Genomic DNA, 14,134 nt, shown 5'->3' on the forward strand with positions numbered 1-14,134 from the left:
ACAGTAGGAGCAGTTTAAAAATAGGGACATCATCTCCTGAGAGAACTTTCTTAGTTTTGGTTGATACTTTACATTTCCTGCAAGGAGACTCAGCACAGCTAATTTATACAGGTTTGTTTTATTGGATACTGAAATATATAATGCTCAGCACTATGTAATTATTTCTTCAAAATATTTTCAATTGATAAGGATTTTTTTGAATTAACAAAATTATTTTGATACTCGATATTAAGTCGTTTACTATAAAACAAGCATTTAAAAGCATCATGTGGCTTTGAGTTTTAGTTAATTGCAATACTTAAAATGTGCATAAATTAACTATATTTGGAGTTGTATACATGCTTTTGGGTTGACTTTCATGGTGTTTTCTTTCTTTTCTCTTTTTTACAGAACGTGTTATTCACAGATGGACAAAGGTGTTACAAAGCCCTGAAATTCACTGGGAGATAAAATTTTTAAATCCCTTAGTCTTTAACTTCAGCTTAAACGCTTCCTTAGACTATAGAGGGTAAGCAGACAATATCTTCCTCATTTTATTAGCAGGGACCATTTATGATATGAGTTTAGAAATGTACAGAATTACAGTATTCAACATTCTTGATCAAATGTCTGCTTAGTATCCCCTTGTTTCCTTGAACCTTGTATAATGTGTTATCTGGACGTCAGTAAACTTCATCCCTAGGAACAAAACAGTATTTTTTAGATGTAGTATGAATAATCACAAGTCATTTTAATGGATAACATATTTTTCACTTAAGAGGTTTAAGGCACCCGTGGTGTTTTGCTGGTGTTATTCCAAATTCATGGCTGGCATTGTGAAAGTACTCAAAGCCAGTTGTAAGGAAACTTGTGCTTGTTGGTTATATTTGATAGGTGCCAATTTTGTGGTTGGCTTGTATGTCATACTGGGAAATAGAGAGAATGGATACTTGCGTAAAACATCTCATTAGAATGAAGAGAGATTGACATACACAGCTAAATACTGTGGGCTTTTCTGTGTGAATTACAAGTATATGCTGTTTTCTTTGTAACTTTTTTCACCCATGCAAAGGCATCTCCAGATGCCTCAGAATGAGTGGAGGAATACAGTATTTAACAGCATAGTGTAATGAGGATTATGCAGCCAATGCTAAAGGTCAAGAATTTAACGACATTCCAGAAAATAGACTGCATTTTTTATTTACTCCTTTAGAATAATTGCTCCTTTGCTGATTACCTAAATAGTTTTTATTGCACGCATGAAGCTAGCTGGTGTTTCCATGTAATTTTTTCTTAAAAAGTCAAATGTTTCTTTTCATATTTGATAAGCAAAACAGCGTCTGAAATGTGAACTATGCATAGGGCAAATTTGCAGTTGAGGTAAATCAGTCTGACTTAGCTGATGCCCATGGAGTTAAATCCACTGACACATCACACAGGTATGTTGCCAGTGATTCATCTAGCATTTTGTTTGCATCAGTGGTTAACAGATGAAATGGCAGTAAGAAGTTTGTGTTGATAATTCGAAATATACCCTTACAATATATCAGTAATATTTTTAGGCTATTAATAGGCGTAAGTTTCTTACTGTTCCTATTAAGATGTTGATCTATGCCTTATTTACAGAGTTAGAAGACTTTGTTTATTGTTTTAAGAAGAAAGTCCTTCACAATGTAACTTTGTATATTTCTTATTGTATAAACAAACACAGGTTCCCAACAGTCCCATGTCCTTAGACTCAGTTTCATAATACGTAAGCAAACTCTTCAGATGTATTCTGTGATTCTATGCAATGGATATTTAACTACAGAATTAGAAACTCACACTAGATTTCCACAATTTCAGACCATTAGTCTGATCTTTCTGGTATAAAGATCATTCAATAATACATTAAAATATTTCCAGAATGTTCAAACTTCCACTCATAGTAGGGGTATTTCTTCTGCACAAATTCTATTTCTGGATGAAAGCAGAAAGTATGGAGTTAATTAGGAATCTACATATACACATTTCTATGTATCTATAATGCATAGTTATAAAGTTATATTTTAATATTGTAATATAATTGTTTCAGCTTTTCTCCTTAGCATTGAACCCTAGAAAAAAGGATTTGCTACCAATATTTGTTCGTCTTCAACTCATGGGAACTGTTAGGATATGGTGGTTAGATGTCAGTGCTGTCAGGCCTGGAACAGGCAAGAACCCGGTGATACCACAATGTTCCAGCCATCCATCCTCTGACAGCTCAGGAAAGCATTCCTCTCCTCCCTGGTCTTTCTGCAACCCAGCACTAAAAGCATCTACTAGTATGGGTTCTCTGGATTACTTGAATCAAATAATTATGAACATTTGCCTTGGACAGATTACAATTATGAATCCTGAAAGTTTTTGCTGAAAACCAATTGCTGTGCCCAGATTCTTTAATATATATCCACCCATAGGGTCCAAGACTAATTGCAAGCATAAAACACAGGCAAGTGTGACAAAGCATAGGCTAAAAGGGGAAGCAGATGATAAGGTAATGAAAGCAAGTCCATCTGGTATATAAATTCAAAGGGTAATATATCGGCTAAAGTCTGCTTTATTTATAAAGAAGGGATTGGCTTTGGCTTTGATAACAAATAAACAATTTAATTGGAAATCCATGGTTTGGTTCACTTGGATATGATACCTTTGTTTGTTTTCACTTAACCTCTCCTTAGAGTTTTTGCTTTTGAGTTTTTGTGTAGAAGATACTAGAGACACATCACCTACCTATCTGTAATGATAGAGCTTAAAATTAAAAGCAGATGCTAGTGCAACTCAGTTCATTGACTGCCATCAGCTCAACTACATTCCCCAGTAAAATTTTCCAGTTTTGTTGCATGTACTTTCACCAGTTATGAAGGTTCTTCAACTTCACCAGAGTGAAGACCTAAACTAGAATTAATTTTCAGAAATCTTCTCCATGACATTCTATTTGTATTTTCTGAAAGTTCTGTCACAAAACTTCTTGCAGTTGCTCTGTGGAACTGCCATAATATTTCCATTTTTTCCTTACCCAGTCCTCTCAAATATACCCCTGCCAATGTCAGTACAGACATATTTGGTTTAGAGGGAATTCCTGTACTACTTAGCAACCTTTAATTGCTCTGTGCACCTAGCTACCAGAGAGAAAAAAGTATGCCTGGGAATGAGCTCCTGGTAGGCAAAGGCAGATCATCATCTCTGTGAGTCTGAAAGGCAAAGTTTATTTTTTGTTTGAGTTAATGAACTACTGCCACTGTGCTTGTACTCCGGAAAAGAAAAAATAAAACTCTTCACAAGCCCGCAAGGGTTTCTGAACTGCATTTGTTACAGTGCTAAAACAGACTGCTTCTGACTGTGTGCATTGAAAATGTTTCCTTATTTAACTATGTGCCAGTTATCATCAATAATTAGCATTGGTTGCCCTATTGAGCCTTTTATAAAAGGATTTAATAAGCAAAAGAGATGTTGCTGTGTCTTATTTGAAGCAGATTGGCTGTAGAGTTTCAGTAGTGAAAATCTTTTACTTCCTCAAAAGTTTTCATTCTAGTCATGCAAATTGTCCTGTGATACAATTCTCTTGAGAATACTGTAAAACAAGGTATTACTTGTATAATCATTCTATAAAGTACATTGGATTGTGACTATGGAAAATGTACTTCCTTTTTCTCTGCTGGGCTTTTTTAGCACTAACTAGAACTTTGAATGTGTCATGGATCGCAGAATGCTTTCATAAATAAATAACCTGTATTAAAATGCAGTTCTGTGGTTTTCCATTCACAGTGCAGCAGGATCCAGACATGACTACTGAAGCCATTATGTGGATGTGAAATTCTCAGTTTGTGTGTGCCAAAAATCTTATATTCTATATGGAAGAGCAAGCATGATCCCTTTCACAATAGTAAAACAAAGAGGCTTCACTTAGAAACTCAAGTGTCAATTGGGCACTGATCCTGTTCATGACTTCAAGCATTTGGAATGCTTGTTTCCAGGCTGTTGGTTAGGATCAAACCTCAAGATTTTAGAGTACTGTACTGGCCCTTCAGAAACCGTACCACAAAGATCCCAGAAGAATATGTAAGTTGTAATTATGCCTCTGTTAAAACTCATTTACTCTTGCCACAGCAGTGAAGTGAGATATAAATAGGATTCATTCCTCTTCTCCATCCAAAACTTTGTTTCTTTGTGTATTCTTTCAACATGTCATTCTTCTTTTAGCAGTCACACCATGGGAAAGTGCATGTTGCAGTTGTCTATGCAGGGTCTAAACTAGAGAAAATGGTTCAGGGTTATGTCACCATGCCAACATTGTGCTACTTCATAGCAGGGTTTATAGCTGTTTTGTGATATGTTGTCCTTTTTGAGCCTTTAAGACCGAAAAAGAAAAAAAACAAAACACAGTGGGAGCACAGAAGTGATTTGGTGTCTTTTATTAACAAAAAACCTCAGGCAGAAGCCTGCCTCATGAAAATTAATTGATATTTGCACCAAATCCTTTCATCTGAGGTTCTATGCCTCAAAGTTGGTGTAATCACACACACCCAAGTTGCAGTTAAACTTCAGAATAAAAAGAAAATTCTTGTCCTCCCTTTACAACTGAGCATCTTGTTATGTTAAACCTATCACATATAGATACTTCATAGAACCATAGAATATCTTAAGTTGGAAGGAACCCATAAGGACAATTCCCAATGCTTCTCTGCTCTACCTTATAAAGCTACTTTGAGAGCAGTATTAGAAAAAATCAAAGGAGCTATGAGTTTCAGTTACTTTTCAAATATTTTAAGATTTGCTATTATAAAGAGACTTTTACTTCATAGTTTGCAAACTTCCAACTATAGCTGCTAATTCTCTTAATGCATTACAGAACAGTGCTTTCTAGGTGGTTAATGACCAGAAGATTCAACCTTTAAAATTATCGCTGAGTGACACGAACATTGGAAACCCTGTTCAGTTTACACGAGCACAGGTATCCCCTGACTTTTCATAGGTGCTAGGGTAACTAAGTTGTCCCTGTGGGCTGGTATATGTGACTCAAGACCTAGGGAATGCCCACACGCTTCTGAAGTGGTAGCCAAGGTCAAGTGGATAATGACATTTGAAGTACCAGAGACATCCCTGGGTAATTCAAATGACAGTTGATATAAACTCCACAGTTTCTGTAACTGCTCTGTGTTCTTTCCAAAAATAGTACCAGGGCTGGATTTTTCTCAGGCAACAGAGACAGTTGCCAGAAACAGTGGCCACAGTTCCTGGCTTGGTGCCTCTGCCAGTCTCAGAGGTTGAAATAAAACCCTGAACCCCAAACTCCCTTGGTACCCCACCAAAAGCTCTTCTACCATGCAAAGTAATAGCCAGAGCACAGTTCTGCGATTGAGTTACAACAAAACCCCTTTGGCACAGAATATAATACTGCTGATGCTACTGCATAGTCCTGAATCCCATGTCCAGGCCTTTCAGAACAATAAATAATCCCACATGTAAAACCAACTTAGGTCATCATGATTGTTATCACCCTACAATGAATACCAGAAGAGTTAGTAATGACCAGCCACTTGCTGCAAAGTGTTAGAGAGAGATGTCTTCTACACTTTATATGCAATAAAAGATGTGGCTGAAATGCAAGGCAATGTTGGTTTGATTCCCTGCACCTGGAGGCTTGGGGCTGTTTGTATCTTTCTCCTTTTCATGTCAAATGTGGGTGTCCTCATCCAGTTTCTCAGTTTTACAATGGGTGTTTGTTCATATTTTTTTTTATTTTTTATTTAGACTTTGCATAGGTGAAGGCATTTAAAGTAATGTCTCGTTCCCTTTGTGCTTTATTTACACACATGACACACACTCACACCATAGCTCTAACTGTCTGGAGAATAATGATTCAGTGCATGAAAACTTGCAGTGTACGACATTTGTTTTTATTCTGCCTGGGAACTAAACCAAAACAATCCTGAAACTTAAAAAAAAAGAAAATACTGGAAAAGGAAAAAAGTGTCAAAACAGATGTTTTAAGAGGGGAAAAAAACCCAAACAATGTTTTCAGGTTTTCTCTTTCATTCTGTCTCTGTGACAGCAAAAGTAATCAAAGAAATATGTACCCAAAAGATTTTTTGAACACTTAAGTAAAACACTTCTAGTAAAATAGCTTAGTTTTGAGAATGAATAGTTCAATCAAAATATATTATCTCAACATTCCTGTTAGATATGTCTATAAACACTTCATAACACCCTCATACCTTTCCCCCACAACAGACATAACACATGTATCTGTTTCAGTATAAACACATTAAACTATTCACAGAAACATAAATATATTTCTGATCACAAGACAGTCATTTACACTTTGGTGTACACCCAAATTGAACACACACCTAACGTGTGTAAAGGAATTCATCAGCTCACTTCCCTGCCCCCCCCCCCCGACACGTTCTTTGCACCTTTGCTGCCTGGTAATAGGGATCACCTAAAGGATCTAAGGCAGAGGTACGATAGCAATAGGGCAGGCCAATCCTGCTGTAAAAAGCTGCAAAATATGCCCCAGTGTTTCTTGAGTGCTTAATCTGATCAACATCACAAGTCAGAATCACATAAAACATATATGCTTGTTATTTGAATAAGTGATAGTCTGAAGGAAGCCATTTCCGCGGTAGTAAGCTACATCCATGTCTTTGTGAAACAATATTCATACAGGTTTTCTGCAAAGACTTCACTTTCTTGTTCGTCCATCTGAGCAGAGTATTTGTCCTCTGTGGTGGAAACAAGAAGAGTGGGTCAGCTTCAGCGTTCTACAATGTTTTTGAGGACTCTTCTTCCCAGCAGCTCCCTGTCAAAGGGCTTCTCTGCTATAGTAACAGTAGGAAAGAGAATAAGAATCGTATCCTGTTTTGGTAGCTTGAGGGAATTAGAAATGCTCCCTTTCACACACAGCTAAGCTATAAAAACAGCAGTCTGAACAGTTTAAAAAAATAAAAATAATCGCACTGTCTACTGTGTACTAGAGTTGCTGGTCTGAGCAGAAATAAAGTACTGATTTCTGAAAGGAAATTCCACATGAAAATTGTTGCAGTTGGAAGCTGAAGCCTGGTCTAAACATATTTTTTTTTTTCTTTTTTTTAACTGGTAAAATGCAGTTGGCTCAGATTATTTTTTTTTTCCTTTAAACTGAGATAGGTACAATTATGTGCTTAGTTATATCAGTTCTAGTTCCTGGAGAAGAATAAATAAACTGTAGTAGTGAAAGCAATTTCATACCATTATGCCAGCAATCATAGACACACTTAAGGGATTGCACTACATAAGTCTTTTGATATAGTCATAACAGTACAACTCTTGTGTATAAACAGAGCCTTGGAGAATATGGCAAGTATCCTGCTGGTCTGTAGTTGTTACTAGGTTTACTGGCCCCTTCTGACAGAGCCTCCACAATATTTGTAATATTTCTGTCTGCATTTTATTACTTCCCATTCCCATCAGAGCTAAGTAGAGAAGTTGTGAAGAAGAAAGCATTAAAAATAATTTAATTATTAACTAAGTGTATGGTAACCTCATAAAATGTTGATTTACCTTTTGATGAAGCTTTTTGGGTAGTGAATAGTGAAGGACTCCGTAGTACAAAGAGGAAAACAGAGTTTAGGGTCATCTGAACCAGTTTGCACATTACTCCTCTGTACCTTTACAAGCAGAGGAAATTCCGTCATTCCCATACTTCTTCCCATATATGCCCCTGTCTTTAATGTATCTCTTTCTAGGTAATCTACAACTTAATTGATTTTGTGGGGAAGAAAACCATGTGTTCTCTTCTTTCTGCTCAACTAAGCATAAATTCAAATCTAGTTTCCACAAGTGTTGTAAGCAAAAATAAATCTTTCTTTAAATCACACCTTACAGAGCATATTTGGCTATTTGCTAAATGTCTAAACAGGCTGTTGCTTATTATGGACAAACCGTCTTGTCTGCGTAAAACTTAATTATGACGGAAACACCATTACACCACTTGATTTTTCCATCTGTGTTTTGACTTCTCCCCCTTAAGCAATGGTAAAGGCATCAAACTCAACACTGTTTATAACAGTGGGGTCTTTCTGCCAATCAGTTCAAGAAAAAAAGGAAATAGATTGACATTATAAAAAATAGCAGGCCATTGATAATGTTAACCAGTACAGGAACGTACACCCCTGTGATCTGTTTCAGCAATTAATTACGCTGAACTCTCAGGCTGCATATACTCAAAAACACAAGCTGGTAAATTGACAGGTTGTTTGGGACAACTTGGGGGTTTTTTTCAGTGTTAAAGTGCAGAATCTTTGTTAAGCAGAATTACTGGTTTTTAAAAGGGGATCTTTGATTTGTCGATCAAGATTTGAATTATCATGCTGACTCCAAGCCTGCCATTTAAACCCCACAAGCAAAGACACAATTCCACCTGACATTGCAAGAAGTCAGGAAAAAGGAGGCACAACGTAAAAGTGAGGTGGTACTATACCCTAAGCATCACCAGACTGAATGCTTCATTTCTAGTGAAGACTCGTTAAAAAACCTAAAATTTGATAGCAGTTTTGTAATCTCTGTTACACAGATGAAAAAGTTTGTTAAGTATTTTTTTATAATCTCAGCAGAGAAGTAAACAATTATGTAGGCTGTTGAGAATAAACTTTCCCATTTGAACTCCGGAAGAGCTCTTTACAGGTTCTCATTGCAAGGTACACTTTTAGGTCTTTGTGAATAAAGCCAACCCAATCACTTTGTTGGGGAAAAAAAATACAGTTTACTGTTTGCTGACTTCTAAGATCATTAAGTTAGCTTTAGCATTTCAAGAGGCTAAGAGTTTTTAGGTGGAGAGATGGAAGATCATAGCAGTCAGACAAAGGATGTAAGGATTGCATTAAAAATTAACCATGTTGTCCTGAACTGAGTACCTACCACTTTAGAAAGTTCAAAAAGAAAGTGTGTTGTTCCACATAAAGACAGCAATAGAAGCAAAATAAAAAAAAAAAAAAAAAGCAGACAAATACAGTTTCCTCTCATCTACCATGAAAATAAGAAAGCTGATTTTTCCCAGTTCTTATGAAGTAAAAAATTCCCACGAGAAATTTGTAATTTTTGTGTTTAAATTTTTAATTCCCATGGTTTGGGTGGAATCCTAGAAGTTTAATCACTGACTTGCTAGAAACAGGATTCACCTCTAGTACGAAAAAGTCATTTTCCTAATAGTAGTACTTATAAAAAACTGTAATGTTTTTTGCAGATTTTATGGTTATTAAAGACAAAAAGTTGAAAAGTATATGAGTATTTTTACCTCTTCGTAAATGTATGGCAGTGTCTTTAGGTTTTGGATTTTGCCAGATTAGAAGATTAGAAGCTTTTTCTTTCATGATAAAGACAACATTTACAGAAGTTTCCTTGCAGAGGGAGAGTTTTCTGTTCTGCACCGTGTGCAATATAAAATGATCTTCTGATATCTTTCTGCTTAGTAGGCTTTTCATCATGGAGTTTTGACTAAATTTACATGAAATTTCAAAGGGAAAACAAAACCAGCTATTAAAATAAGCAGTAGTTTATAAATGGATATAATAGGTAATCAGTAACACTTCACATACTATGATGCAAATAAAATTCTGAAAATTAAACAAGGCTATTGGGATAAAATACATGCTCAAGGCCCAAGAAAAAGGACATTTTAAAATATATTAGGTGAAAAAACATTGGTAACAGTGTTGGCCAGTAGCAGATGAAAAACATAAAACATCCCTAGTAAAAATGAAAATTCTAACTTTTAATAAATCTCTCTCATCTTTATTTTGAAAGAATAAAAATTATATGCTTACATAAGTGTTTAACTACTTCACAGTCCATTAGCAGCTGAGTAGACTGTTGATCTTCATTAACAGATAGCTGACTAAATGTCTAGTCCATTGATGATAATTATCAATGTGTTTTCAAATACCAAGGACACTCTAGAAATCTAAACAAAGACTTGTTATCATAGTGTTCCAAATGGACAGTCAAGATATGACCTAAACAATTACAGGCTGATTAGAGAAACATCAAACTCACACAGGTTTCTACCAATAAATAATTCTGAAATGAGAGAAATAATTACCATTAGTCACTGTACAATTTTTAAATACATCTTGCTAAATAAACGTAAATCATTCTGTTATAAAAGTATGATTTTTTTTCCTGTTTTAATGGGAAAGGTATACTTAGACATGCATTTGATGTCGTATCATGTGAACAGCTTTATCTGCAAGGATAAAGCAAATATTCCATAGAATTTTTGCTGTCCAGCTGACCAACCTTAAAACATAGATACTATAGAAGAATCAAAATTGAGTAGAGCTGTTTTAACACTGCTGTAATAGAAGCAGTAATAGTAGGTTATAGTAGCTTGACACTATTCAGTATTCTTACCAGTGACCTGGCAGTTAAAGTTAAAATAACAGCTGATAAAATTAAGGAAAGATTGAGGAAGCAGTAAATAATTATGTGCACTATAATAGTTACTTGGAACCATCTGGAGCCATTGTCTGATATATTGAAATTATTCAGACAAAATGGATTTTAATGCAGTTTACTGTGTAAATTTAAATTAAGAAATTCACAGCATCTACTGTTTGTTGGCTTATCTGCTCAAACTAAGCTACTCAAATGAGACAACCAGTTTCCTCATGAACTCTTGCAATATCTTTACTAGTGAACTGAGCAGGACTAAGGCTGAACTTGAACAAACCATTTTATTGTGAAGAAATTGCCTAGATTTTTTTGTGTGTCACTACTGCCATCTCAGGTAAAGCTCAATCTTACCTACCTTGCAGATCTTTTTCATCTGTATTCATAATATAATATGTGGCACTATATTAAGTAATTTTTGAAAGTCAGCTAGTGTCGATCTGTCTCCTTTTATTTATGTCATGATCAGTCTTGTTAAAGAAACTCCATATACATAGGCAATTTCTTTTAACAGAACCTCTAACGCTGTGGCTGCTGCTCTTTACATCAGTAAATTATCTGACTCAAAACATGTGTGAAGAACCCTTTAAAAGGAGATTAAGGCCTTCCTACTTTTTAAAAAGGGGGAGGAGGAATTTGATATAGTTTGAAAAGGTGTTGGTCTGAAAAAATGCTGCTACAACATTATAAGCTAAATGTTTTATATGATTTGAAAGGAGTGACATGCTATTTCAGCTTTTCCAGTAACTGCTTTGGAGTATTTGTGCCATTTCCTCTGGGTAATGTTCTGAGCTGCAATCAGTTCCTTAAAGTGCTATTCCCGCTGATCTGTGCAGAAGGTCAGTGAAAGCAAATATTACCTTTTAAAAGCATATCAGGTTTCATTAGTGTTAGTTCTTTTCTTACCCCTAATTGCTTGGAAACCTGTTCACTGTGTTTCAAACTGTAGAGCTGTAATTTGAAGATGGTATAATGTAGCATATATCCCTTTAAGAAGACAGAAATTAAGTACCACAAGCATAGGTCATGTTTGCAGTTTGAACAAAGCAGTTCAGCATTACTGACTTACTGGAGACAGTTGACTTCAATTTACATCCAGTAATTTTCTCAAAGTTACATTTGAGCACAGTTTTTTGGATTCAGGTTTTTACCAAAAAGGAGACTTCTTAGTGATACTCAGCTTTATACTAGATGTCTGTGCATATAGGTAAGTGTATGCTGTTTCTGGACTTTTCTGGATCAAAGCAATTAGTTATGCAGTGAAACGAACTTCATTTAAGTCTGTCTTGAAGATGCAGAAAAAAACTGAACCATGGTTTACAATCAAGCTTACCCCCGTCTTGTACAAAATATGCAAATGATCATGGCATGTTTGTTTGTATCTCCAAAGATGTTGGATATACAGGGACCTTTCTTAGGAACCTCTCATTTCTTAAGGGAAATAAGATCTAATCTACCTTCATATTACTGCCTTCCTTTATCTATCTCCACTTTGGCCACAAGATATTTTTTTTCAGTCATTTGATAAAAATACTAGAGTTGCTTGTTAAAAAAAATATAATAAAAATTTTGAATTTTCACTAAAAAAAGTGTGGAGACAGAATGAAGCAAATTTTTAAAGTGCGCTTTTTTTTTTTTTTTTTTTTTTTCATGTAGAGGTTTGGCCAGTCCTACAAGATAAAAATTTTAGATCCATTTTCCCAGCCCTGAACTTTTCAGTTTTAAATCAAGGAGTTTAGTTTATGTTAACCTGAGTACAGATTTTTTGCTGCCCTAATTAAGATTTGGTCACTTAAATGTTAACAGGTAGGTATTAAATGAAATTATTTAAATTTGAATCAGCTTTTGAAAAAGTTTAGCACAAGACTTTGCACCATCAAAATAACATTTACTGGAGTACTTTTAGAATTGTTTGCAATTTCTCTTTGGTTGGATTTTTTTTTACATTAATCCATAGGATCTGTGGTATTCTGATGTACTGGCATAATGATTTACAGCTAAATACTTATAGTAAAACCCAAGCAATGCCTATAGATATATTCACAACTGCATGCCTTTAAAAGTTAACCAAGCTTTTCCAGATCTTGAAGCAAATGCTTCTGGATTCAATTTTCCCCCAGTTACACATCAAGAATGGTCTAATTTACTTAAATCAGTTATTCCATTCCTACAAAATAATGCAAGCAAAAAATAATTCTGGGCATAACATATTTCTCCTTATGCATATTACAAATAATGTATTGGTGAATTTAAAAGTGCTGCTGTCCTCACAGGGAGTGATTCTGTGCAGGTCTCTTGATGCTGAGTAGCTCAGAGGAGGCTGTTATAATACTTTCAAGAACAGCCTAGATTTAAGCCCAGGGCTCAAAGACTTGGAGCTATTTAAACCATCTTTACCCTATTATCAATGTCTGATCTTAAGATCTTAAGATCAGACATCATTTTTTGTCTCAGTATTATACAGGTACTATATAGTTACACTGATGTAATTTCTAATGTAAACAGCATTCTATTGATTTTAATGTGCTTTGTAATGTCCTCGTATAAAGAAGCTATATTCCAGCCTGTGCTTCACTCCAACAGGGATGCTGCATTGTTAAAATCGCACAGGCAGAACTAAAATTGTGTTATGATAGTACAAATTTTAATGTACCTGAGCCCAGACAAAAAATATCAGAAAATTGCACTCTGAATTATTTTTCCGACATCTGCTAGTAACATGCTAAAGAACCCACGGTACATTATTTCCAATCTGAAGGCAACTAGTTTGTGTTTCTATAAAGAAGAAAGGAAAAATAGTAATAGATGTAACTTTTTGTATTATTTACCTACATATTATGTTAGAATCATTTAGGTTGGAAAAGACCCTTAAGATCATCAAATCTAACTGTAATTATGAATCATTAGGAGACATAGGTTCTGATAAGATAAAAATAGCAGTTTTTTCTTTTTGACATTACTCAGCTGAATTAACAGAAACATTAAATATATCAAAGTGCAAAAGCATAAAATGAAAAAGTGAAATTTATATTCAATTTCAAGCATCATTCTTTTGTTATTTTTATTTAAAAGTAGCCCTGGTTGGAATGTGTCTGTTCAAAGACTAATATATCTGTTAGTTGAACAGATACTGCAGTAACAAGCATAAGGAATTCAAGGTGGATTTATTGGGATATTCAGAAAGTGAGAACCATCTTAAAATACTTTAAAAATGACAAAGTTATATGAGTTAAAGGTGGGGGGTGAGAGTAAAAAAAAAAAAACACCCTGAAATTGGCCCCGGGTAAAGACAGGAAAATGGAATCATAAATCATATAAGACAGCTGTGTTCTTTTATCCATGGATCCAGATGTTCCCACTAAATGTGTAACAAGTTCAGAATTATTTTACAAGGAGGAGAGGGACTGTGAATATTCCATTTCTCTCTTTCTTAAACAACACTAGCTGGGAACGTTTGATGCCAAGTAGAAACTTTGACCCGTGCTTGCAGGAGAGCAGTGTCTGAGCAGAGTTCTTAAAGACAGCTCCTCAACCGGCCTGAGTTCTGCTACGATTTACACAGCCAGTACTACAAGGCTGAAATTATACTGGAATCTTTTTGAAAACAGTGACCAGAATCAAATCTCTGGTTGAAGCATCTTGGTAATACGAGGCCAGATACCTTCACTGACTAGGAATTTCTAAACGTTAGCCGGTGTCTTTT

The 14,134-nt window shown here is 35.2% G+C and overlaps 1 long non-coding RNA gene across 2 annotated transcripts; it reads right to left on the reverse strand.

The window, feature by feature from the left end:
• Positions 1 to 520: 520 nt before the first annotated feature.
• On the reverse strand, positions 521 to 11,992 carry LOC119151763. Of its 2 annotated transcripts, none has more exons than XR_005105541.1 (3): positions 9,807 to 11,992; positions 9,278 to 9,477; positions 521 to 4,254 (listed from the first exon to the last, which is right to left on the reverse strand). It is a non-coding gene; the product is annotated as an uncharacterized LOC119151763 (long non-coding RNA). The 2 variants fall into 2 exon arrangements; XR_005105540.1 differs by lacking the exon at positions 521 to 4,254 and adding an exon at positions 6,018 to 6,728.
• Positions 11,993 to 14,134: the final 2,142 nt, after the last annotated feature.

The sequence above is a fragment of the Falco rusticolus genome, chromosome 7 (genome assembly GCF_015220075.1).
Source record: "Falco rusticolus isolate bFalRus1 chromosome 7, bFalRus1.pri, whole genome shotgun sequence".
NCBI classification, from domain to species: Eukaryota; Metazoa; Chordata; class Aves; order Falconiformes; family Falconidae; genus Falco; species Falco rusticolus.